The following is a 25,733-nucleotide window of genomic DNA, read 5'->3' as shown; positions in this document are numbered from 1 at the left end:
AAAAACCCAACAAAAAACCAAAACCAACAAATGAAAAAAATATTGGCCCTATTCTTCATTTGCAACAGAGTCTAGTCTTCCATAAAGGGATTTGCTCACATAATTTAATTTTCATATCCTTTCATCTCAGAATAAAAGAAACAAATTTATATAAGCATAATGCCTGACTGCCAAAATTTTGTAAATAGCATGAGTTACTAATGTATCCATGAATTGTCTCTTTCATCTGAAAAATACTTTCAGAGCCTTCATTTTCTTAAATATTGTTTCAATAGGCTGCTTGTTAGAAGTCATTCTGCTATTACCTCCTGCCATACTGGAGCACACAACTGGGATAATGAACTATTGGCCACAATAAGAATTAAGAAGCCTTTTTCTTGCTAACTGACCTTTCATAGTGCACTTACTAAATGTATTCATGGTGGTTTGGACATCCTAGACTATTTACAGCTGAAAACTGTTTCTTACTGAGCATTTCATTCTCACAGGGTACATTGTTTCAAGCAGCCAAAACTGTCTTCTGAAACAAATTAATTTGTGCAAATTTATAGTCTGGTAGTATAAATCAAGATAGTTGTTGCAAAATCTGATCTATCAAAACAGTCCTAAGAGGAAGTTAATTTTTTTTCTGGAAAACTTGTGCTGTCTTTTGTTTACAACTAAACCAAACTGCGGTTTAATTCACTTTAAGACCACATGTAGCAGCTGATGCAGAGCTCAGTCATATTCCCCTTCTAGTAAAAGGACCTGATCTTCCATAAGAAAACACAGGGACATACTTTCCCTTACGTTACTCTGAGATATTTAAATTTATGTAAAGGTATTTGTGACAACTGTCAAATGGCTTCCTGGAACTGGTACCCATTGTATCAAGCAGAGAATAGCATTGCTATGGCAACTGTCTCATCACATTTCAGTAGATAGATGAACAAGAGGCACTCATCACCTTCTACATTTTCCATTTCCTCAGTAGTACCTTATCTTTCTGTTCACCCAACTCTTTATGGCCAAGATGGGAAGACAACACTTCTCAGTTGAGCTCCATGGACTTTGTTGGCTGCTTGGCCGTTTGGTCACTAAAGCTGCCAAGAGATCTGCCTTATTATTCCTCCTTCTCCTACACACCCACAGCAAGGCACAACTTTAGGTATTCCCATTTCCCTAGGGCACCAGGCTGCCAGGGATGTCCAGCTTATCTCTGCCAGAAGCCAACACAGTCACCATGGCGATATGGTTTGAAACTGGTTCCCTGCCAAGTCTCCAAACCTTACCACCAGAAGTTGTGTGTCCCCCCCCCCCCCCCCCGCCCAACCTCAGGGAGAAGAGGGAGAAAAACAACCAGCTAAGAAAACCCGATACGAGAGAGACAGCTAAAGTGATATATATAAATATATTTACACTTACGTTACAATTGAAATATATACAATTTAAAATATATACAATTTCACAAGGGAAGGGGAAGGGGGAAGGGAAAGGGAACAAAACCAAAATAAAATATATATATATTTCCCAATTAGTAGCCCGAGATCTAGTAACTAAAGGGTTAGCAAAGAAAATATCCCACCACTCTCCTTGGGACAACCGAGAGTCACTCCGGGACGATCACCGGCAACCTCCGCCTCCCAAGGTCGACAAGGCCTCACCAGGCCTCGCTCCCCAACACGGCAGACTCAACAGCAGGGAACCTGCACCTCCAAGCCGCCGGAAGGAAAGAGAGCAAAGGCCTCTCCTCCTTTCTTCTTATAATCTGGTTTACGTAAAAATCGTAGGGAATACTGGGTAAATCTGGACCCTTCCTTGGTTACAAACTGGTCACCAAGGAAGGCCTAGCCCAAACCACCACACGTGGCCAGGGCAAGTGCTACCACCAGCTGCATGGAGGCAGGAATTCTCTGGCTCATCCCAAGTGCTACCACCAGCTGTGTGGAGGCAGGAATTCTGTGGCTCATCCCAGCACAGCTGCTGTGTCGCCCCTGCCCTGACAGATGCAGCCCAGTCCAGCTCAGTTCCTCCCCTTCAGCCTGGAGGCAGCATTAGTCACACTTTCTCCCACGCTTCAGAGGAGACCTGAGCCTGCTCTGTGGTGCCATAAGCAGCTTGCCCATTTCTGAATCATGCTTTTACCCCAGAGGGCTGCAGAAAAGGCATCGTTCTCGTTGGCTCGGGTCTTCTAAACCCTTCTCTTAAACGCACCTCGTATAACATAGAAGAAACTGCTGTATGAGATCTGCAGTCTGACAAGTAAGAGGGGTTGGAGAAGAAATACACAACAGGAGCATCCACTGGGAGGCTGGCCTTCATCCTTCAGGCTTCCACATTTGCACCTCTCTGCTTGCTGAGACTGCCACAATCTGAACGCAGGGCAAAGCTGCTCAAATTCTCTGAGGAAGAAATGTTGATGGTTATTTTTAATGAGTAAAGTAGTTCTCTGAAGAAGGAAGAGATCTGAAAAAGTCTCTTTACTTCCCAAAATGACCAGCTTATTATCCCTGGAGAGAGAAAAGTGTTTGAAGCGTTATGTGCGTATATTTCGTTCCCCTTTGAAAAGGACAATAAACAGCCACGACTCATTCTGCTCTCATGGAAAAGACAGGCAAACAGCATGATTCAACCATTTTTACCTTCAAGGTCTTTTTTGAAAGATGTTCAAACTTTTACTGTTTTCAAGACTGAAACCTGTCAGTCACAACCCCCACATTTCTTTATGCTTTGCTCAAAACACAAAATACGTAGTTTCTTCTGTTAAGGAACTTCTGCAAATCCTTCAAAGAATGAGCAAGTTCTACCTTGTTTCCCTTTCCTTTTGTTCAAGTTCTGAATAGTGTGAGTGGGCTCAGATTGAGAAATACTGCACTGACCTGCTCTAAACATAAACATTCGTTGGGATGGGATTTGCTTTTCCGCACTTGCTTCCCTGTCCCAGCCACCTTAAATCATCAGCGAGAGGAGTCTGGAACAAAATGGTGCCGAGCAGAAATTGATAGTCCTTCCCAGCTAAAATTTCTTCCCAGCCCTAAGCACGCTGACTTTTTCAAGATGCAGAATCAGCACTTGTGTTTTGCAAGTGGGCCCATATGTATCTCATCCTGCTACTACAACTCTCTGCAGTCAGGATGGGAACTCTCAATCTTCAACAAACGCACTCCAGCTACAGAAAATGTGCCTATAATCAATTAGCACATGAACTCTATTATCAGCTTTGCATACTGTATTTGTACTTGACTCATTTGGCTTATTACTGATAATGTCATTTAAAAATAGTTGTTTTAAACATTTCCATTAGATACCTAATGGATCGTCTAAACCATTAGTCCAGCAAATTAAATAAAATCATCAAGCCAAGTAAAACATGCTTGCTTAGCAAATTTCTCTCCTTATTTGTCCTTAAGGATCACTTTTTATATACACACACAAGATCTTTCAAATAATCTCCCTTTCCCCAATCATTTAGCATCAGCTCTATGCAAGGTTATATCATTTTATCAATGAACTTGTTCATATTTTAGCACTTCCCACAAAAATTAAAGGAATAAGTCTTGTAATTGCTGCTCTAAAAATAGCTATATATTTATTACAAAAAGGCATTATTAAGAACATGCATAAAACATTTATTGTTGTGCTGTTACTGCTTCATGCTTCAGCATTATGCTAATCAGCTTTCTTGTACAAATGAGTTTCATACGATTCAAAAGAGAGAATTGATATTCTATTAATGAACTAATGTCATTATTGCAGAACTGAAATGATTATTGCAGAAATTGTTGCTAGTCTGTGCTGCGCTGTAATATCCCAGATGGGGATTCTAAAGACTTGGACTGTTCTCCAAGGAAAAGAAGGTCCAGAGAGGACCTTCATCATCCTGTAACTTTCAAAAATCAGCAGGGAATTCACAGAAAATTAATTTGACAAGGTTTTTTTTTAATATATATAAATATATTCTCATATGTTTGTATAAATATATATATGAGCTAAGGAGAATTAGCATGACAACCCTAATGTTGTTTGAGATCACCCACTTAATTGTTGGCTCCTGAGGGCTGGCAACTCTGGGAGCATCTTGAATGAACTAATCAGTTTGAGGAAGGCCAAACAGAGGCCAGTCCTCAGGTACAGTGGGGTGGACAGTGATACTGTAAAATGGGAATCTTCCTCTGTTTCTGGATGCACGAGCCTCAGACATCCCTGCCAGTCATCCTTTCTAAACACAAAATAACTGCACAGTGACTCCCAAAGTTCTCCTTCCCTGTACTCAATGCCATCATTGCAGTGCAGGGGCTTGCAGATGTATGAAGCAGCAGTTTGAGGACTCTTATCAAACAGAAGCATTCACTGCACTACTTGATAATGGAGAGAAGTCTTTTGCTTGCCAGGCTTATCAAAACTGCTATGATGCAGGAAATATTTATGCCTCTCCTACTGAAACAATGCTTCCTATTAGCCTAGTAGTTGTAACCTTTAAATCCCAATCTCCAGGTCAAAGGAATGTGCAGAAAACTGCAGTAATTTCTCAGGCAGCACAACTGAATGAGCAAGAAAACACTGATCTGATGATTGGGGGCTAAAAATTTGATAAGCCTTTCTGAAGCAGGTGTTTCTTCAACAATCCCCCACTATGCTGGTAAAACAGTTAATGTAATCTTGAATCTGGCTAGAAGCCTTAAACAATTCAATTGGACATTTCCTGCAGAGAAAGTTATAAAATATTTCTGGCTGAACTGAGGGATAAAGTTATACAAAACATTGTTTGACTTAATAAATTTTACACTGATTTAAGAAAATTGGTCTTAAGTGATCTGAAAGGACAGGGAAGCTAGTCTACAGCATGCATTACCAAAGGTAGCTTTCCATGATTGTTCAATTACAAAAACTTCTAACAACAAACATGACTTCAAATACAGATTTAGTAGCAAAATCCCTTGAAGCCTGTTGCAAGCACCAGCATATTAGATCAGCCAGGTCATAAAGAGAGGGGAAGACACCGTGTACCAGCTTCCTATGGTGGCATCACTTCAGAGCTGCCATTTTAAAATAATGGCCCAAAGGAGCTTTTCCAAGTAATTTGTGAATCACTTAGGGGGAAGGATGTGAGAGTTATTGGAAATGACTCCAAACAGCGTCACTATGGGGAGAGTGAGGTAACCAAAACTCTCAGGGTGAGGGTAACTCTGAGCCTGCCTTGTCATTCCTTCCCGACATGAAACGCTGTCCTGGGAAGTGTGGGAGGAGGGGGTGCTGCCTGCAGTGCAGGAGGAACAGGAGCCTCCCTGCTGCACCTCACCCAGCCCAGGGCAGGCTGGAATACGTGAGCTGGGAACGCCAAGCCATGGTGTCCAAGAGGACCACGGGGCAGCTGCTGGGAGGAGATTCATCACTCCCCTCCATCTCTGCCAGCTTTCTCTCTGTCAAGGGCCCGTGGTATGCACTGAACTCTCAGAAGTCCCACCAGCCAATGCAGGAGGTAGCAAAGGGTGATTTTTGATGCAGCCCTGGCAGCAGGGGTTCCATCTTTGGCTCCAGGTGTCCCTCTCAGGCTACGCTGTTTCCTCCTAAACCCCTACAACTTCTTCTACACCCTATGCTCCACCTCCCCTCCCACCCAGTGCTACCAGGGGAGGTGCCTATTCCTTTCTTTTGGGGTGTTTGCTTTGGTTTGGGGGTTTTCTGTGTGTGTGTTTATACACATTCTACAATGTCATGTACACATACGGTGTTTACACGTAGACACGAACTTCAAAACTACAAGCAAATGCTCCACATTTAAAGTTCTCTCCTTCAAATGCCAAGGTCTCCCCAGTGATCCCAAATATTCACACATCTGCTGCAATTTCCTGTGAGAGAAAACTTCTTTCATCCTGGAGGAAATTTATTAAAACGCTGAGACTTTTCATTAGGGCACTTTCTAATTAAGCTACCAATCTTTAAAGCTTCTGCCTTCTAAGACTTATTGTTCTTTGCACAAGATGAGATGGCAGTCACAATTCATTGTCTTTAGTGAGGCACATATTGGTTTTAAAAAAAATAGATATTTAGCAGCTTGCAATTCCATGTCCTTGAAGTTAGAAATGCTTCTATAGTTTAATATAGGAAAACAACCAGCTTCTGCTGTGTTAAACACAGGCCCTGAACACATCCCAATATCCATGTTATATTTTAAAAATATAACAATTCTTTGAGATTTTAATTATATTGTTGCAGACTCACTAAAAGCTCTTTAGTTCCATAAATCGGGCCATTACCTACATTTGTGTAACACCCCTGTGGCCATGATAAATGTTCTGCTTGGAAATCTGTCAGCTTTCTATTATTAATATCTCAGGCAGGATTCACTTCTTTTAGCTCCAAATGGTCCACACTGCAGACTTCTATAGCTGAGTTAGTCTTCCTGGGCTCCCTTTATAATCAGTGGGGAGAAATAAGCTCCTCCAGGCATAATTCATCTGACTCAACTGAAACAACTGCACCAGGACGAGAATAGATGTGCCCTAGAGATGATTCCCTGCATAGGGGGACAATTAAGGATTAGGTGGCTGCATGTAGTGAATTAAATTCCACCATTTGTGCTTTAAATGTTATTTTCCCCCCAGTGCTCCCAACGCAGAGCACGACACATGGGTAGTGAAGTCTTACAGAGTCACAAGGGGAACCTGTACACAATAACATGCCAGAGAGTTTGCCTTCTGAAGAGCTGCTCTTCTTTTGAGTGTACAGACTTAACGTTTCCCAGCTGAAGGGAATCATCAGTTTGCTCTAATTAACATGGCTGAACATGTGTACTAAAATGGACTTACTCCATTTTTCACCCGTATGTTTAGTAATTTGACAGAATACTTCATGCTCTTAGGTGCCTATTCCAATCCAAAACACTCTCTGAATAGCACTTGTAGCTAATTGATTTGTCTTAATTTACTTCCAGCTTGCTCTCTAACGCTCCAGCGTGGTCCTTTTTTAATTTTGAATGCAGCAGAAGGCCCTCCTGTGAGCAAAGCTTCTCAGAGCTTCCCCATGGGGCTTTCGAGTCACAGTTGACAGATGAAGAGGCAATGGGAAGACAAACATCACCTCCAGCCATGCTGGAGGTGCAAGAGGCAGCTGTCACTCCCACCCACCTCCTGAGTGATTACATTTAATCCTTTTTGACCAGTACAGACCAGGAGATAGGGTGCCACCTCAAGCTTGCCCCTTTGGGATTTATAACATGGGTGTCTGCTGGGGCCACTTCTCTCTGGCTTTTTAAGTGGCAGTTTCCCAGAGGGAACACAGAGAGGTTGCTTTGGGAGCTAGCTGACTTTTCCACTTCCCAACTCCATTGTATTTAGTGTCATTAGTTCAAAGGCAGACCCAGCTAGGTTTTATTTTGTCCATACACTCGAGAAAGGTACTGTTGTGTAACAATGAACATTAACTGTGAACCTTTCACCACTATCAGGAGCTTACTCCCACAGAAAAAAAAATTGTTACTTTTAATCCTTCATCTAGCTTCCGCCAAGAAAGACAATCTTGCTCAGTGTAAAGCATGGAGATAAAGCTCAGCCTAAGAGAGGAAGATGACAATATTAAATGTGCTTTAAGACAGACAGCCTACCAACCACATAGATTGCTCCAAGCTCTCCTTCCTGAACTTCGTGTGCATAGTTTCCTTCCTGAGGTGCCAAGTGCACTAAGGATAATCCCAGATCCCTTTGTGGCCCATATGCAAGCATGTGCCAATGATAATCTGCCCCAGAACAACACTGGTGATGCCTCATTCTGGCATTGGGTCACCTGCCATCCTTGGCAGAACAGTTCTTTTCTGGTCCCACTGCTTTCAAACAATACCTCTTGCCAACAGCACTGAAATCAAATGTGTGTCACACTTCAGCCATCTGAAATGGAAAAGGGATCAACTTTCAAGTTAACTTGAAAGGGAGGAGAGTGTGGCCTTTTGAAGCACAGTTCTTTTAAGCCAAACTCTGGTTTCTGGAAAAATTAATGTTCTTACTAGAGAAAATAGGTCTTGAAGAGAAATACCACAAAAATTATTCTTCATGGATACATCCTTGATCTACATCTTTTTTGTGTAAGAGATCTTCAACCTGTGCCTCTGTCTCAGCTATGAGAAAACCCAAGGACCTCCTTCTGTCTTATCATCCCAAAACAATCAGGGAGTACTTAGGCAAAGAATTTTTCCTCTGGCTTTACTTGGAGAGAAGTTTACAGCTGCTGACCAGTTAAATTGTCTTAAAGTTACTTATACTCTGTTCCCTTTTTTGCTAGCAAGTAAGAAAATTACTGCAGCCTAACACAAGTCACGATGAACATTTTGATTTGCCATGTCTGAATCCACGGTCTTAGAAGTTTAAAGCACTTAGATGGCGTCTCCTGGGAGGAAACACCTTTTGGCAGGGTGATTGTAATGGATTAACAGGTCCAGCATTTGATTTTAACTCACCCTGCCCATCCATCAAGGCTCCCAAGCACCAGTGCTTTAGGAGAGCAGGTATTTAGGAGAGCTGCCTGAACAGATGGCAATTACATAAAGTAATTGCACCCTGACTCTTGCTTGCACCTTCAAAAACTCATCTACAGTTCCACACTTGGGTGAAATCATAATTGTTTCAAGATTAAAAAAAAAATATTAAATGCAAAGTACCACTAAAACCAGTGTGTCATTCTTGAGACAACTGGCTTGGCTTTTTAACATCCTAGATACCCATTACATTTCCACACAGTTCTCCAGGCTTAATAAATCACCCAGTGTTTTCAGTATTCTCCCTTACGCTCACAAGGCCCACACTTTACTTTCTCCATCAAAAAAAAGTCTTTAAGAAGTTCATACAAGAGCTAACTAGGGTTAGCTAACTCTAACCTCTCAGTGCACTTGGGCTGGATTTCTACCTTGCAGATCAGAAGCACTGGACCTGAAAAGCAAATCTCCTGCCCAGGAGGTGCATCAGGAATGATTTGCTGCTGGGTTCTCTGCTGCAGAACTAATGGGACAGTGTTCATTGCTCAGCCTGCTTGCAGACTGTACAGAGAGATTGGAAGGGGAGATGCAACCATCTGGCTGCTGCCAATTGGTGTGGGTTGGGAAAGGCAGCCAAACGGGAGCATTTGGTCAAATTGCACAGAAAAATATTCTAAAAGCTGCGTGGAACAGGGGACTGAGCCTGGCTTTTCCCTCAAGACACTTCTGCCACTAGAGGAAAAGGAAAGTACTTCCTCTACAACTCCCCGGGGCACTAAGTCATCCATTTCTTACATTGCTTTGCAGCTAAAGCAAAAGGCAAAAAACTCATCCTTTATTTCACCAATGTGTCTGTGTTTCTAAGATATGAGGAAGAAAGTGGGGGACAAGGAAATATTCAACTTCTCTCCCTAAACATAAACACTCTATTGCCAATATTATCAAACATCTGAATAGTTACTAAGAAAAAAAAAAAACACACACAGAACCAATTTAAGTGTCATGTATTGTTGGCAATAAAATGGGTAATTTAAGTTATGTGTATGTAAATTTCCCTTTGTCATTTATTATTGTTATTATAATTTTTTGTACTAGAAGAAGGTCTACATCTCCTTTATAGAGAAGGTTTATTTCATTAACTCCATGTGTACAGGTAGGAAAATTGCAGCAGTGCCTAAAGGAACAGGGGCAACTTTAAGCCTAAAAATTGAAAATACAATTGAACAGATAAATACAGTCCCTGACACACTGTTTACGATATAGTAGGATAAAGGAAATACTATTAAATTATACTTAATTCTTTTAAATCAGTGCAATTTTAGATACTTAAGAATAACTTATTTCTTAAGGCTGAGACTCATGTGATTTGAATATCTAAGCAAGATGAAATGTTCTTTAAAGATATGCAGGAAGTGGCCTAGATGTTAAAAGGTTTTCTCAAGCAATTGGTACATGAGGTTCTTTATCCTGTTTCATGGAGAACAGGATACCTTTATGAGCTTTTCTCTGATCATAAACAGAGCTTTAGGAACAGCAAGTAGTTGAATCTATGCCTTTTGGCTAAAGCTAATAAATACAGGCAGTCTTGGTTGTTGTCTTTTCAAATAACTCTCCTATGTGATTATACTATTAGCACTGAAAGCTTCTTTATAGCCAATAAAACGTGATTTCTAACCACACAAAACTAGGTCTGGAAGAAGGCATGTGGATTCCTCACCCCCTACTAGCTGAAGCTGGTAATTAATTCTCTAGAATCTGTCCATTAGGATACATATAGGAAGAAAAATGCCCTGATTGAACAGGACACGCGATGTGTACATGCCTTTAATGTTCTGGTCAAATGGCAGTAGACTCCTAAATGAAAAGCAAAAGCTTGAGACATCAAGAATTGCTCAGGCTGACATTTTTACTCCAGTCGGAAGAAAGTTCCCGTGCTCATCAGTCTCTTGTTTTGATAGATAAATGATCCAAAGATGCTCTCCTAGGGGTCCCAAGCAACATTTGTGACATTCTTAAAGGCAGTTACATTTTAGACTACCTGCTCTGAGACCACACAGATAAATACTTAATAACACAGCTTATGAAAACTTTTCAAAGTCAATTGCCTTTCCCACGACACACCTTCTGCTGCTTTTGCATAACTGCTTTCAAAGTGCAAGTGCAGTAATCGCCATCTATGGCAAACTGAGAATATTAAAAAGACCTATTCCCACATGTAAGCCATTGCAATCTATAACACCACTTTTCTCAGCGCCCTGCAATGCAGCCAGTACGAACAACACAGGCAGATGAAGAAGCCTGAAGAAATAACGGCTGTTGTTGTTATTATTATTGTTCTTATAAGATGAAAGCAGCACGCACAGTTGCAGTCGAAAATCCAAATACTCCCTTCAGTTTCAGAGTGGAAAATGACTTTGTCGTGCCACAGGGTCAGGCAAATCAAGAGCCTCCTGCTACCAGTTTCCTGAAGGGATGTCTCTTCTCAACAATTACACTGCAGAGTTTTGTGAGCACAATGCAGCCCAGCTTCCTTCTCGGGCATGCTTCTCACCCACACAAAAACAAGGAAACACTCACAGCAGTTGAATGAAAGGTCACAAGTACCTCTTCTCTACTCTTACACTTGAGCCAAAGAAGAGACCCTAAGACACCAGCTTCATGTAGACTGATCAATATCCTCCTCCTGGATATTCTGTAGTGACTTTCACAGCAGTAAAAGATTCTTAATTACATTAGGGTGGGGGAAAAAATGCATTATTTAAGTAACAGTCAAACAGTTCTTATCTTAAAGCCTGTTAAGGCTTACAGAACCTAAGCCTTGATCTGGCAAGTGTTCAGCCAGGCGTAGAAAAACCTGTATGATACTGTCAGTGGTACAGGGCAAGGGCCCTGGCTGGAGTGCATCTGTTTTTCTAGCTGTAAGAAAATTGCTGGGGATAAAGGGCTGTGTTGAAAGCATCTGATATGTCTGAAGAACGAACCCCCTTTTCATTATCTGAACAGGAGGGGATGAGAGAAGAAGAAAGAAGGACCTGCTGTGTCCCCGAACAAAGTGCTGCTAACAGCAGTTCCCTGAGGCTTCAGCTTTTCACTGCAAGCTTGTTTCAGAGAGCCAAACTTCTAATAATCACTTGTCTTTAAAAAGTCTACCTCTAGCAGTGTGCAAGCATTTGCCCATGCTAACATCTGTAAACAATAAGCGTTGTCATTTCTGGCTTTTTCCGCAGCGCGACTTTCTGGGGGGTCACTACTGGCACTCTACACCACGGCACCTGAGCAGCCTTTGATGCAATTAAATGGCTGTGAAGGTGCCAGCACACTTGCTTGATTTGCATTGTCCTACTCTGGCATCCAACAGGGACCTTCCTGAAAGAGGAGAAGTTGATACTTGAACCAAAACTAACTGAAGGACCATCTCCAGCATTTAAACAGATTCATCTGTTTCATGAGCCTGAAGAGTCACACTTTGACACGGTTCTGTAAATCAAGCAAAGGCAAAACAGCAGAAAGAGCAGCTGAGCTCACTGTGTTGGGCAGAGGCAGCTGCTTTTGTCCAGCATTACCCTCATGAACACCAGCTCCATCATTTTTGCTGGATGTTGCTCCTAGAGCAACATCCGCACAAGGAGCGTAATTCCTTCTTGCCATCCAACTTCAACACTGTCACTGCAGGAAAAGTAATTATCTCTTAACCATGACAGAAGTCAGAAGCCAACATAAAAGCAGCAGTTATATTAAAAAAAAAAAATCCAAAATGAAAAAAAAAAAAAACAAAACAGCAACAGACCATGTCAGGTACCAACTTATCTAAATTAAAATCTTTATCCATTTCAACCTAACAAGGAGCATAAACCTACTGATCCCATTAAATACAGCCAAAAAACATCTTGCCACAATGCTTTTCATCATAACAAAAGGTTAATCTTATGATCCTGTACCATATTTGGCCATTATAAGGAATAGTCAAATTTTATTTTGGAGGGGTTGCTTTGTTGTGGTGGTTTTTTGTTGGGTTTTGTTTGGTTGGGTTTATGGCCAGGATTGGTTTTGTTTTGCTTGTTTCTTCAGTGTTCTTCTGTACTTGCTTTCCACATTATATCTTATCTCCAACTGAGATATAAAAAACCTTCATGGTATTTAAAGGTCTGCAGCATTTTCCCCATTACTAGCTGAAAATAATAAGGAAGAAAGGACTTCAGTACATTTGAACATTTTTCCTTCCTACAGCACTACCTGAAATCACAAGTTTTCTGAAGGCTCCTATGCTGTTTGTTAAAGGTTTTGGGTTGTTTTTATTTTTAATTAAAATTTGAATTTGGATTTAGATTAGTTGCTGAATAAATGGTTATGGCTTTGTGGTCTTCTTCCATGTTTTTCTAGTGAATTGAGAATACTGACAGTCAATACTGTGGTCAAACCAGGTCATACTGGAGTAATCAAAAGAAAAAGTGAAAAGGCAATCTTAATACAATGTTATTTTCCACACAACAGATTCTAAGATTTTAGGATAAAGTTTGTTGCATGGTCTAAATTAGCTCCAAATGATTTCTGGGTTTTTTTATTAGGTGGCCTTATCAGAAACAGAGAACACAAAGCAACTGGAATAAATTCTTTGCAAGTGGAAAATATTGTGATTACTTGCCTGGGTCTAAAACAATCCATTTGAATTATCAGAAAGGATAATAGTGTTGCAGTAGAGGTCAGGTAACAGCAGACCTGGCAACTGCAGCTAATGGTGTTGGAACTTTTCAACCTGAAATCCCAGAGTTAAAAACATACAAACAGAGAGAGCTTCCAAGCAAAGATAATACATTTAATATCTTCAGATGCTGGCAGCCACATTCATTTTATCTGTTCCAACAGCTGGGATCATCAGCTGGTGATCTGCCTATTTCTCTTCAGGCTTGCTGGTGTTACTTGAAACTGTAGGTACTCAGGTCAACAGATAAGAGAGAGCATCCTCAATGTATATGGTATATTTTTAACCTGTATCTTTTTTAGAAAGCCTCTAAGTCTTGGGACTATGAGGGGGAATGTTTGATGTATATGACCTAGTTACATCCTAAATATTGTGAATCAAGAAACAAAGAGCCAAAAGAATCGCGGGGTATAATTACATCACACAGTGGCTAAAAATGGGGAAAACTGAAATGAAAAAAAAAAAAGAAACCCAAGGGATTACACAGATGTAGAGACATGCCTGAATCTGTTCATTGCTGCTTTCCAGAAGAGTTAACATTATAACATTCTTCAGCTTCAAAGAGCAAAGATGCATTTTGAACATTAAGGAAATGTAGTTTTCAATAATGACTTCTTCAAATAGAAAATATAGAAATGATGGGGAAAAATATGATGCAACATGTACACACGTACCTACACAAGGGCATACAGGAGATCCTATGCTGTAGTTCTCATTACTTGTCAAGAGTATGTTGATGTTAAATGTCAGAAGCCTTTTTCCATAGGTTTCAGCAGCTTCAGGGGTTAAAATTGGCATTTTAGGAGACAGCTTTGGAAGAGACCAAATTATAATTTCAATCTCCTGGTAGAAAAAAAATAGCTTCTCCTACTATAGTGCACAGGGAAATCCTCCAGCTTCCCAATGTGACAGTTGGGTTGTAAGCAATCCAGGGAAAGGAATTCAGCATTTCCACCAGCACTAAGCACAACGTTGCTCCCGTACACACCAAACAAGCCAGATCATACAGGAGCATTGGCTCCCCTTTGATTTTTCCAGGCCTCTTCCAGTCTCTGAAAATCTTAATGGTTAAAGCACTTTAACCATTTGCCTCTGTCCTTTACTCTTGCTTTTTACCGGGTTATTATGTGAAAGCACATTCTCATAATCTTTATCTCTCCCAGAAACTCCAGGGGCCATAGAAAGTGCTGAGAATACACTGCAGGGTTTCTAAACTCTCCAAAAGCCATTCAGAGAACCAGTGTACCTTCTGCAGATTTGGGCAATTAGACACAGCCTGTTTAATGCTTCTCTTCACCACCAAATTAATATTATGTGTTGCCACGTCCAAGTGCTGTCAAACAGCTTTTTTTAAACAGTCATTATGAAATATATTGAAATATGTTGCAAGTACGCACCAACACGACAAAGAAACATCCTTATCATATAAAAAGACAAATTTTATTTTCTCAGCATACAGCCTAAGGAGAAATCAGCTGCTATTATTATTTCCTCTTTATGTTAGCATTATAATCTAAATCTAAGAGTTAGCTGTGCTCAATTCTCTTTTGAAACTGCATATGATTTTCTTACTCAGGAAACCAAGAGCTGAAGTTCTGCCTACAAGAATTCCTGGGATAAAGTTGTACCTAAACCTCTCTACAGTGCTGAAGGCTTTCATAATCACAAAGTTACATTTAAAAAAAAAAAAAAAAAGGTCTTTGAAAGCCAACACTGATAGATTCTCAAAGGGGAAAGAAATCAACAAGAGTAAAAATCTTTGAAATTTTGTTTGGAAATAGTTTCTTAGGATTATCATTCAAGATCCTTTAGCTGTTTTATGAATGAGAAGTTTTGGGGATCGATGGAAACTAGGTAATCTAGTTAGACAATGACTCTCTGTACCGAATTCCTGGGACAACAATAAGGTTGTTTTTTATAATTAATTCTGACTCATCTGTTTAAATTTTAAGAAGCCATTCACAGTCATCTGTGCTGTGTGTCAAGTGTCACAACTACGTCGGAATTATGCAAAGGAAAAACGTGGTGTGTGACAGTCTGTTATTTTCCTATCAGGAATGAAAATGAGTTCACAAAGCGTTAAGAGAGCTTAAGAGCTGATTTAGCAATCACAGCCTCTGCAACGAGAGACCTGACAGATCCGGGAAGCCTCCTAAGGAAGATAAATCCTTGTTTCTGTGTTTGGACACTTTTCACACTGTCCTGCTGCTACCAGTTTTCTTGAAAGTTTTGTACCCCTAAAAATATACCCAAGGCTAAATGTTACCAGGAATTATTCAGCAAGCTGTGGTGCCAGCAGACCACAGAGACAGTCATCCTCTGCCAAAATGAGATCCCTGAGATCTTGAGGCATTTCACTGGGCTCCCTGTCCTGACCGTGCCCAAGCGATTTCCAGACCAGCTGCTGGTCTGGGCTGGTGGTAGCTGCTCCAGTTCACCTCCCTCTCATCCCCACTGCAGCAGGCACACACTGATCCAAGGAAACATGGCAGAAAACTCAGAAATCCCACAGCACTGACTCCCACCACACCACACAGATGTGCTGTTTGGTGCATCCCGGTTCTTCAAAGAAATTGCTGTATTTGTATGAGTTCAACAATTTTCAGCAGCACTGTAGGATATAGACACATGCAAGTGCAATACAGGGGGTACTCCAGCATTCCACTGCCTCAAATTCTCTCCAGTATTATTCCAAATACTGGTACTTTTACAGGGGATCATATTGCAATGCAGTAAGAAACTGAAGTAGAGAGAAAGGCATGCTCAAGAGCTGCAGAGCAGTCTGAAAGTGTGAAAAGGAGGAAAGCTAAAGCCCAATCTGCACTAGAGAAGTTTTGCCAGCATAGCTGCAACCGAGATCTCAAGACACAGATGGTTTATACAGGCCTGGAAGAAAATGGGGTTTTTGCCACTAGCACTTAAGCCAATTCACTGAGTGAACATAACTCTTCTGGTTAAAATATTCAGTTGTGCCAATACCAGGATTTAAATCCCTAAAAATAATAAAAATCAATCAAACAAACAAACAAAAATGACACTACACAAGTGGAAAAGCACATGAAAGTAGCAAATGAGATCTTCCTAGGTATCCTGTGGTGCTTGTGGAGAATCTGACCAGTTACCTGCCCACTTTAATGCTCTGCCTCCATGCAGGAGAAAGCACATACAGGAATAACTCTGTGTGTTCTACTACCAGCACTGTGGCACTCCATGAAGAGCACAGCAAAAAACATGTCTTGCTTAGTATAGACCTAAGTCTGAAGGCACAATGTCTGAGTTTGGGAAAGATCTCTCTCTAGAACTCTCCCTGGAGCCACCATTGTTCACTGGTGGAAGTCATAAAGGCAAGGCAGCCTGGCACCCTCTGACAGAAAAGCATTGTCTGAAGGAAATAAAAACCAAACATTCATTCACAACAAAATCCTCTCCCATAGATGCTTCACTTTAAGAAAGCTTTCCACAAGTTCTTCCTGCTTTTCTGGCAGCATATAGATCCTATCCTCTCTGTCTTTCCCAAGGAGATTGGAAAAAGCCATTTTGACTGCTACTTCCTCTAAAAGGTTGATGCTCCTAATTGTTCATCCCTCTTCCAAACCCATCAATTTTAAAGACTGTGTTGTTTTGCTTAAAGTACTTCTTGGCCAGGGCTATTTGCACATTTTTCAGAGGAAATAGCCTGAATTGTCTCAGTTGATCCTGAAAATGAAAATGTTAGAGAACTGCTGTTTAATGCAATCCCAGTGCAGAGTTTACCATCTGATAGGGTTATCCTTCAGTCTACAGGATGATCAGGTGAGGATGAGAATAAGGACAAATGACACAGTGAAAAGAACACAGAGAAAGAGTCTGGGAAGTATGCAGTAAGATAAATACTATCTAAAAAACCATCAGTCTCCAAAAACTAGGCAGAGATGAGATTGCAAATTGTGCGAATTTTGCCATCTCCCCAAGTTGTAAATGATCAGGCACAGACTTGTTCTTGTGTCACACAGAACCCCCATTGCAGAGGAGGAGCAGTGACACGTTGCCTTCACTCCTCTTCCAGCAAACTCTTCTGAGTTCAGTTCTCCCTCAGAGCTGCCCTGGTAAGCACACAGTAAAAAAACCCTGCAATATCCTATTGTTGGACAAGGTGATAGTTTGAAAATTATGTTTCCTTATGTTGCAGATTGAAATAGAGATCTTTTCCAGGCACATATTTGAAAATAACAATGGTTTTGTTACTGAAGTTGACCTCCCCCATGCAAGAGACTTTCAGAGGTAGGTGTGTCAGTGAAAAGAGGTTTGTGACTTACAGCTCCACACACAGGTTTTCAGAGAGCTGGCAAAAAACACGTGGCCTCAAGGCATAAGGATGAGGGGGAAGTGGGAGAAACAAGGCTGCATTTTATGACTGTTCAAAAGGAAGTGAAACTGCCTCTCAACCTCCTTGCTCCAGCACTGCTCTGTGGTTCCCACTGGTTTTAAGCCCTTACCTGAAAAGGCAGTGTTTTGAAACACAAGAAAAACCATTGTGCATTTTTAACCCCCTATACAAATTTAGTTTATAACCATGAAAGCAAAGCCATCCCTGCACAGTGTGAAACTACTTGTACAGATTATATACACAGATGGGTGAATAGTTACTTCTTTGATTCATTGCCAATCCAAATAAAAGCAAACAAAAACCTTGTGTTTTTTTTTTTCTTCAACAGAACAGAAGTAAGAATTTTAAACATCTTTTCCTAATACAGAAAATTCTTGGTTGAATGGAACATTTCAGGCTGTTAGATCCAAACTGAACAAAGGACAGATGCCAAAGAGTGGGTATAGGAAATGAGTGGTCCACTTATGATATGGAGGGTTCAGGTTCAGAGGGGGACATGTGCCTCTAAGGACAGGGTGCTGGCCACAGTTACATGGGATTTTGTCTGTCTGTACAGAATATTTGCTCAGTACTGTTTTGCTCACTGTAGAGCTCACACTGGGCTATGGGGTACCCAGATACTGCTTTACTTCTCACAGATTTTTTTTTTAAACAGCTCCAAACACCAGCAACAACAGAAGTGATGGCAGGAACCAGCTCCCATGGGCTCTGTTGAGCAGAGCCTGGTCCTCTGGGGCTCTTCCACAGCACGTACAAGATAAGAGGCAACTCTCCAGACCACTGTTATCCAGAGATGTCTGGACTAGGGATTCAGACCAGCCTCAAATAAGACAGGAAGCTGAATCCTCTCATCTAATGAATTATAGAAACAAATCAGTGCTATCTCCTCAGGAGAACTGTGAACAGGGGAATGAAGTTTTCCCTTTCTCCAGCCAAAATCATCAAATCATAACACATTCCCTGTCTGGCCACACAAGAACTGAACCTGAATTTGGGAGGCACGCCTGCTGTTCTATATAAGAAAACCCATCATCCTGTGGACTGTGCTGTTCTTGCTGCTCCTCCTTCCACCCTCCCAGAGGGCTGGCTGAGAAGCTGGCTTGCCTCCCTCCTATCCCCCTCAGCTAGATTAAAACAGATGGCAGAGGGACACGAAATAAAGAGCAAACGCAGACAAGTGACTAATTTTTCAAAAGGAGACAGAAAACCAAACCCTTAACTTCAGCACTAGGAGCAGCAAGGAATGCAGAATTACTCTCTGAACATTATTCTTCCATGTAAGCAAACGCAGTGGTTGCTACAGATATGGTGGCAATAAGAAGGGGAGGTATCCTCCAGGCAGGCTTGACAACAGCATGTGACTACACTGCAGTCCAGCAGAGGCGAGTAGAGATGACAAGGGCATCAAGGAATGCACCACAGACTAACTCCACCTATGCAGTAACCCTGCTTCCCAGGCAGGTTTTGTTGAGCACTCTGCTCATGGTTACCTGACTGAGTTTAAAGCCAGCTCAAGTGGTACCTCCCCAGGAACTGCAGTGACATGTTTGCAATCACAGGATCAGTTAGGTTGGAAAAGACCTCTGAGATCATCAAATCCAACCTGTGACCAAACACCACCAGGTCAACCAGACCATGGCACTGAGTGCCATGTCCAGTCTAAAACACCTCCAGGGATGGTGACTCTACCACCTCCCTGGGTAGCCCATTCCAACATCTAGTCACCCTTTCTGTGAAGAAATTCTTCCTAATGTACAACTAAACCTCCCTTGGCACAGCTAAGTACTATGTCCTCTTGTCCTATCATGAATTCACTGGGAGAAGAGACCAACCCCCACCTGGCTACACCTTCCTTTCTGGGAGTTGTAGAGAGTGATGAGGTCTCCCCTGAGCCTCCTCTTCTCCAGGCTAAACATCCCCAGCTCCCTCAGCTGACCCTCGTCAGACTTGTGGCTCCAGACCCTTCCCCAGCTCCACTGCCCTTCTCTGGACCTGCTCCAGCACCTCAGTGTCTTTTCTGGAGTGAGGGAACTGGACACAGCACTTGAGGTGCGGCCTCAGCAGTGCTGAGTACAGAGGGACAATCACTGCCCTGATCCTGCTGGCCACACTATTGCTGATCCAGGCCAGGATGCCATTGGCCTTCTTGGCCACCTTGGCACACACTGGCTCCTGTTCAGTTACTGTCAACCAGCACCCCCAGGTTCTTTTCTACCAGGCAGCTTTCCAGCCACTCTGCTCCCAGCCTGTAGTGGTGCATGAGGTTGTTGTGGCCAAAGTGTAGGACCTGACACTTGGTCTTGTTGAACCTCATGCCATTGGTGTTGGCCCACCTATCCAGCCTGTCCAGGTCCCAGAGTCAAGGAGCTGTGACAGAGGCACAGGAATCCCTGTTCTGCGGGGTTGTCATGTTTGGGCTTGAAGAGTCTGGTATTTTGCAGACTGGAGAACACAGAGCACTTGGTAATGCTCGTGGAGTAAAGAAGCAAGGATCAAAGCCTCCTGGAGGGAGATGTGTCAGAGCAGTCACAGCCAGCATGTTGCAGTTCATACAGTAGGAAGCACGAAGGTGAGTTAATTACACTGGGGAGATGAGGACAGAGCTATTTCAGTGCTTCACTCTGCCCCTTTGCCAGAGAGTTCTGCCTTCATTCTGGTCCTGACAGAGCTGCTGCTTGCATCTCTCTTGTCAGCACCCAGTGGCAGAGGGCAAGGTCACTCACCTTCCCTGGCAGCTCAGGAAAGCCTTCAGACTTTGCATTTCAGCTGTTTCAGTGGAAGCACTACCTACCTCCTGTTGATTTGGTTCCAGAAGCAAGAACATGACAGAGCAGACATATGGGGTGGTAACTTTCAGGGCTAAGTCTAACAGGCTTTGTCATTTTAGCCACTTCGGATTATTTCTGTTGGCTGAAACAATTTAAAGAGACATCCAGAAAATTAAAGCAAGCACAATCTTTGTTGAGCCTGACACAAAATGTACTGCAGCACATCGTTTTGCCAACAGAAGGACTTTTAAGACTGTAACACAGTTAAGAAAAGCATCAAATACAGGTTTACTAAGCAACTTCTGTGCCTTGCATTCAAGGTACAGAAATGGGCTTGTCTTTGCCATTCTGTATGAAATCAGAGCGCCTGTGCTCAGACCTGGAGGTACCTGTTCTCCAGGACTCTCCAGTTTGTTTCCTTCCTGTGTTATACTGATACTCAGGGCATGCTGCAAAGTTTGTTTATTTGCCCATGCTTCTCCCCAAGGGTGCTTGGGAGGTAGAACTCCACGCTGTATTTAGTTCATATTAGTTCAACTGATGCATTTGTGATTTTAGAATTGCGGTCTCTGTTTCTAGAAATGGGTCCGTTGTGACCTTTTACAAGTGGAAATTGTAAATAACTCCAGGTTGTAGAGATTTATACAGCAAAACTTAAACAGTTTTTGAGATATTCCTCCAGCTACCAACACACTTCAGGTCCAGAAGGTGCTCAGTCCCATGGATTGAGACAGTACCACCCAAACAGGGAATCCAAAGCGTTACTTCAGCATGCACACACAAATATTTGCTGACAGATTAAGAACTGGAAAGAGCTCAACTTCCTAGTTAAATTGCAGATACATGGTGGGGGCAGAGGGGGAGGAAAAAAAAGGGGTTTAAGCATGCAGAAATGCACACCGGGTAAGGAAAGTTGGCAACCTTGTAATTTCTTCTTCACACTTCAATCTGCTGACAGACAGCTACCTTGAGTTCCAGGAAAGGCAAGTTTGCTGCAGCAGCCTTGGGCTGGCAAGTAACTTCTCTCACGAGCCTTCTAGTTATCCCTGCCTTGTCCCTACCTTGTCACTGTAGCTTTAGGAGCCTTAGCGAGACTTACTGGGAGGAAAGAATTTAAGGACAGGACTCTAAGAACCAAGTGAAAATGTCCCTCTACTCCTGCTCCATCTACTGGGGCACTAGGGTTCAAGCCCCAAGTGAATCCCCTATCAGATCCAAGTACAAGCTCATCCTTCTTAAACAGATTTGTTTAATCCAAAGGAGTAATATTTCCCTCTCCTCATATTTAATATGATGGATCATTACTAAGCTACTTGTCATTAGTACGTCACGTGGTTAGTATCTAAAGACACACAGTCACATCAGGAAGGATTTTTACAAGCTTATAAAAGCTTCAGAAGAAATTTCAGCTCCCAGGCAAGGCTGATACTTACAGCTGCTTAATCTTTCTATGGTTATTTTAGTCTTACCTTCAGTGGGGATCTGGTTAGCCTGTACAGAAACAGGTGATAAAAACAGGATCGCTGAAAACAAGCAGAGCAGGATGTGTCTGTGCCCCTGACACAGCTTTGTGTTTACTTAATGCACAAAGGCTGTTATTGCTGCCTGTAGCAGTTTAAACACCCTTAGTTCAATCAGGGGCCCATTTTGCTGTCTGAGTGCTGTTACTGTTTTTTAATTAAGACTGATTTTGCTAATGAACACCCATGAAAAAAAAGCAAGCGAACACCACCTCCCACCCCTCACAGTGTACTCAGAAAACTTACTCAAAACTTAAACCCTAATGGGCAAGTTTTCACACTGCCAATGCTTAAAGCAATATTAAAACAACAAACAAACAAACAAACAAAAAACCACAAAACAACAAACCAACCAACCAACCAGGAAAAAAAAAAAAAAATAAAAACAGGCCCCAGAATTTGGTCTAAATTCAGAATCCCAAAGAGCAGGCTGATGAATGCTCTTCTCAAAGGTATTCCCAACCACGTTTCTCCAGCTGTCAGCATTTCACGTTGTTTTTCAGGTTTACTAAAAGGGAGACTAGTACTGTTTTCCAAACGTGAAAGGATGCACTAATGCTCTTGAACAGGAGTAATCTTATTACTCTCTTGTAAATCTCAGACACAAATGAGTGATTATGGCTTTAATAACACACACACATGCTCAGGCAGAACTGAGGAGGACCAACAACATCTGTTTTCTTTGAGTGGCCACTAGACAAATTCAGTGTTTACTTTTGTGATAAGGCTGCACTATGCCTTCTAAACAAGATCAGTAGGATGATATATGTGTGCATTTAAAGACAAGGAAGTTCTTATATTCTGGTCACCCTAACATGCCATATCTGGAAGGGAAGGAAAAGAGATTTGTAGAAGTGGCTTACTCCCTAAAAATAATAATGTTCATGTATCCAAGGGAATAGACATGACATCTTCCTTTGTTTACAGAGCTCTTGTTCAGCAACCATAAATAATAATAAGTAAATAGAAAAGATAAAGTACAAGATGTCTTTTTCACCAATCTTAAATTCAGGACAGGATAATGCAATTGAAGTTTCAAGTCTTTCCAAAGTTTTCCAACAACAGTTGCACACTGAAAAGGTAATAGAAAAAGACAACACTTACAACTGCATCAAGAACAACTCCCAGGGAATTTGAGTTATCTTAGATAACTCAAAGACAGATTCAGCTTAGTCCTTCAAGTGGGGCACTGAGTTGCCAGTTCCATAAAAGTAGCCTTTAAAACATCTGGACTGTAATAATTCTTTTGAAAATAGTTGCATGCTGAAAATAGTCACTGCTAAACCCATTCTATACTTGTTGAAATACAGATTTCTCTCCAGTTCAGCATGGCTGCAAGTTTGTTTTCGTTCACCAAAGTAAATTCAATGCTCAGAGAAGAGAGCTCCAAGTCTCCCATGCTTTATTTTGAAGTCTTATGTCAGGTGTGTGGCCATAAGGAGACACCACACCACAGGGCAGAGGGACTGTGCCTGCTCTGTGAGGCAGGAGCTTGGGGGACTCACAGGAATAACAGCAAAGTCCAAGTTGGAAACACAGTGTGTGGCTACGCCAGGATACCCACAGCATGTTGGGTATGACCTCAGATTAGATCTTCCCTGCAATAAGTGCATAAAAGAGATAATTCACGCTACTAAGAGAAAGCAATACAAATTCACAGAGTAGAGTACCAGGGAAGGACTCCTGCAGCTATTTTACAGAGAATTAACAGAAGCACCATAATGAATTTGCTCCAAAATTGACAAGGAAAGCCTACAGCCCAGGGGCAGAAGCCAGCTTTCCTAACTCCTAATTCAGTGCAGTGTTGACAGGATTATCCTTCACACGCCTAAAAGTGGGTCCGTTGCTTACTGAGGACAGAAGCCAGTGACGGCAACTGACTGAAACGAGTTCAACTGAGCAAGAGAAAGTCCAGAATTAGTTCATCTTGGATGTGATAAAAGAGAGAGAGAGGCAGGAGTCCTTAAATGCTGTCAGTGTGTCAACTCCATGTGTTTATAAAACAATCCTTTCAGTTCGTGATCACCCAATAAATTTGCACGGATGTTTCCAACACTAAAGTTTCTAACTGGTTGCACCAGTTAGAAGATCCCCATCCCACCTGAACAGGAAAGCCACCAAATTTTGTGACTGGCAGCACAGCCCACTGAGTGGCCCTTTAACCTCAAGAGGAGGCACTTCCATGGAGGGCAGATCAGTATGGTTACTGCTGTCTCCCTTGGATGGAGCCACACTCTGGTGTTTGCAGCAGCCCATGAGGACCACCCTGGGCACCTGCTGGAACAGCAGAGGCTCTTAACTCTCCACACAGGAGCAGGAGAGCGTTGTGTCCAGATGGGCACCATAAAGAACAGCTTGTGTCCCATGAACAGGAGACCCCAACATAATTATCCGTCTCACAGTAGTCCACAAAAAACTCGGTGTGGGAGTCTCCAATGCCCCTGTTGTGCCATGTCAGCAGCCTGAATGAAAGCTGAGCACACCAGCTGATAATCTTAAAGCCACACAGAGGAGCATAATCACTGCACTTGGCAAGTAAGCACTTTTCTGCCACTGTGTTCTTATAAAGGGCCTCCAAATCACAGCAGCACTAAGGAAACTTACTTATTCCTACACAGCAGTTTTACAAACCTACCCACGCTATTCTCCTCACTCCATGGTCTCAAACTGAATAATCCTTCAAAAGCCATTAATCAGCTTTCATTATCTCTAAATTGCTTTTTCTTGCTTGTAATTAAGGACTAATATCCAAAGAGTTGGAAATTTATAAGGTAATTAACCGTAATGAGTAACTGTTTTAAAGTATGATCAACTACTGCATATCAACAGATGTCTTGGTTTTTGCCAATAAACTTTTTTTCCCCATGTGTTTAAACAAACTCAAAAAAGATGATTTGTTTAGCAGAGGTGGAACATTCACCAGGCAATGCTGTATCTATACCTATTCTTCCTCTAGAAAGCAACTGGCTAGACAAAAATACCTGCAAAGCAATTATTGTGGATTCAGGTTTTAAGGTGACACTGACATGATGAAGGATCTATTTTTACGTGCGTAAAGTATATTTCAAGTTCAGAATAAGGAACACAGAAAGAGCAGTCACATTGTAATCAGTTCATGTACAGGACAAGAATCTGCTCAGCATTTATAAATATCAGCACATGAAATAACATTTCCTCTCCTCATGCTTCCATTCAATGAAATGTTGGACAAGCAGTGCTAAAAACTTCTTTGAGTAGGTCAATAGTGTATTAAGCATTGACCAGGTTAGAATATCAAACCAAATTAGTGAGCTGGGTCTAAGGTTTTGAACAGTATACGAGATTCCTTTCCAGCCACTCCAGCACGATATCAAAATGCTTTAGTCACATTAATGAGACCCATTCTTCCTAAGAAAAATTATTCACTTATTTCACGTATTTCCATACATGTGGCATCCAAGGCAACACAAGAGCAAGTCACTCACTACACTCCAAAATCTGTCAGAGCAAACCCCACTTAGGGATTCATCAGGTAGATCTCACTCACTCGAGAAACTGCAGGTCAGAACTCACAAGAGGATGAAATCTGATTCTCTTTAGAGCAGAGCTTGTACTCACAGTAAAAGGTGGAAACCCCTAATTCCTCTGCCGTCCAGAGAGTGCTCAGAAACTCTTCTTGGTAAGAAAGTAGGGTGCTCACCCCCAGAACATAGTCAAGAACTCATTTCATCACTATTTCCCTGCTTTTTTCTTCCAGCAGAGCCATAAGATGCATTAGCCTGTTTCCATAGTGAGAGTCATTAGCAGAACAACTGGCAGCCAAGTATTTTGCAGTTTTCTTCAGCAGCAGCCACAGAATAGCAAAACTTGAGGGAAAGTAAAGATGTTCTCAAGACTAACCTATGTATAATATTTCAGTTAGACAATGAGCTAACATTTTGAAGCTTTAGAATATGTT

The 25,733-nt window shown here is 41.8% G+C and overlaps 1 protein-coding gene across 1 annotated transcript in view; it reads left to right on the top strand.

Annotated features, from left to right (window-relative positions):
* HTR1F (5-hydroxytryptamine receptor 1F) overlaps positions 1–25,733 on the top strand; it is a 109,103-nt gene that overhangs the window by 78,767 nt on the left and 4,603 nt on the right. The window lies entirely within an intron of this gene.

This window comes from Corapipo altera, unplaced genomic scaffold (assembly GCF_003945725.1).
Source record: "Corapipo altera isolate COAL_440 unplaced genomic scaffold, ASM394572v1 165, whole genome shotgun sequence".
Taxonomy (NCBI): domain Eukaryota; kingdom Metazoa; phylum Chordata; class Aves; order Passeriformes; family Pipridae; genus Corapipo; species Corapipo altera.
Note: the sequence above shows the minus strand (reverse complement) of the source record. Positions and strands in the feature narration are given on the sequence as shown.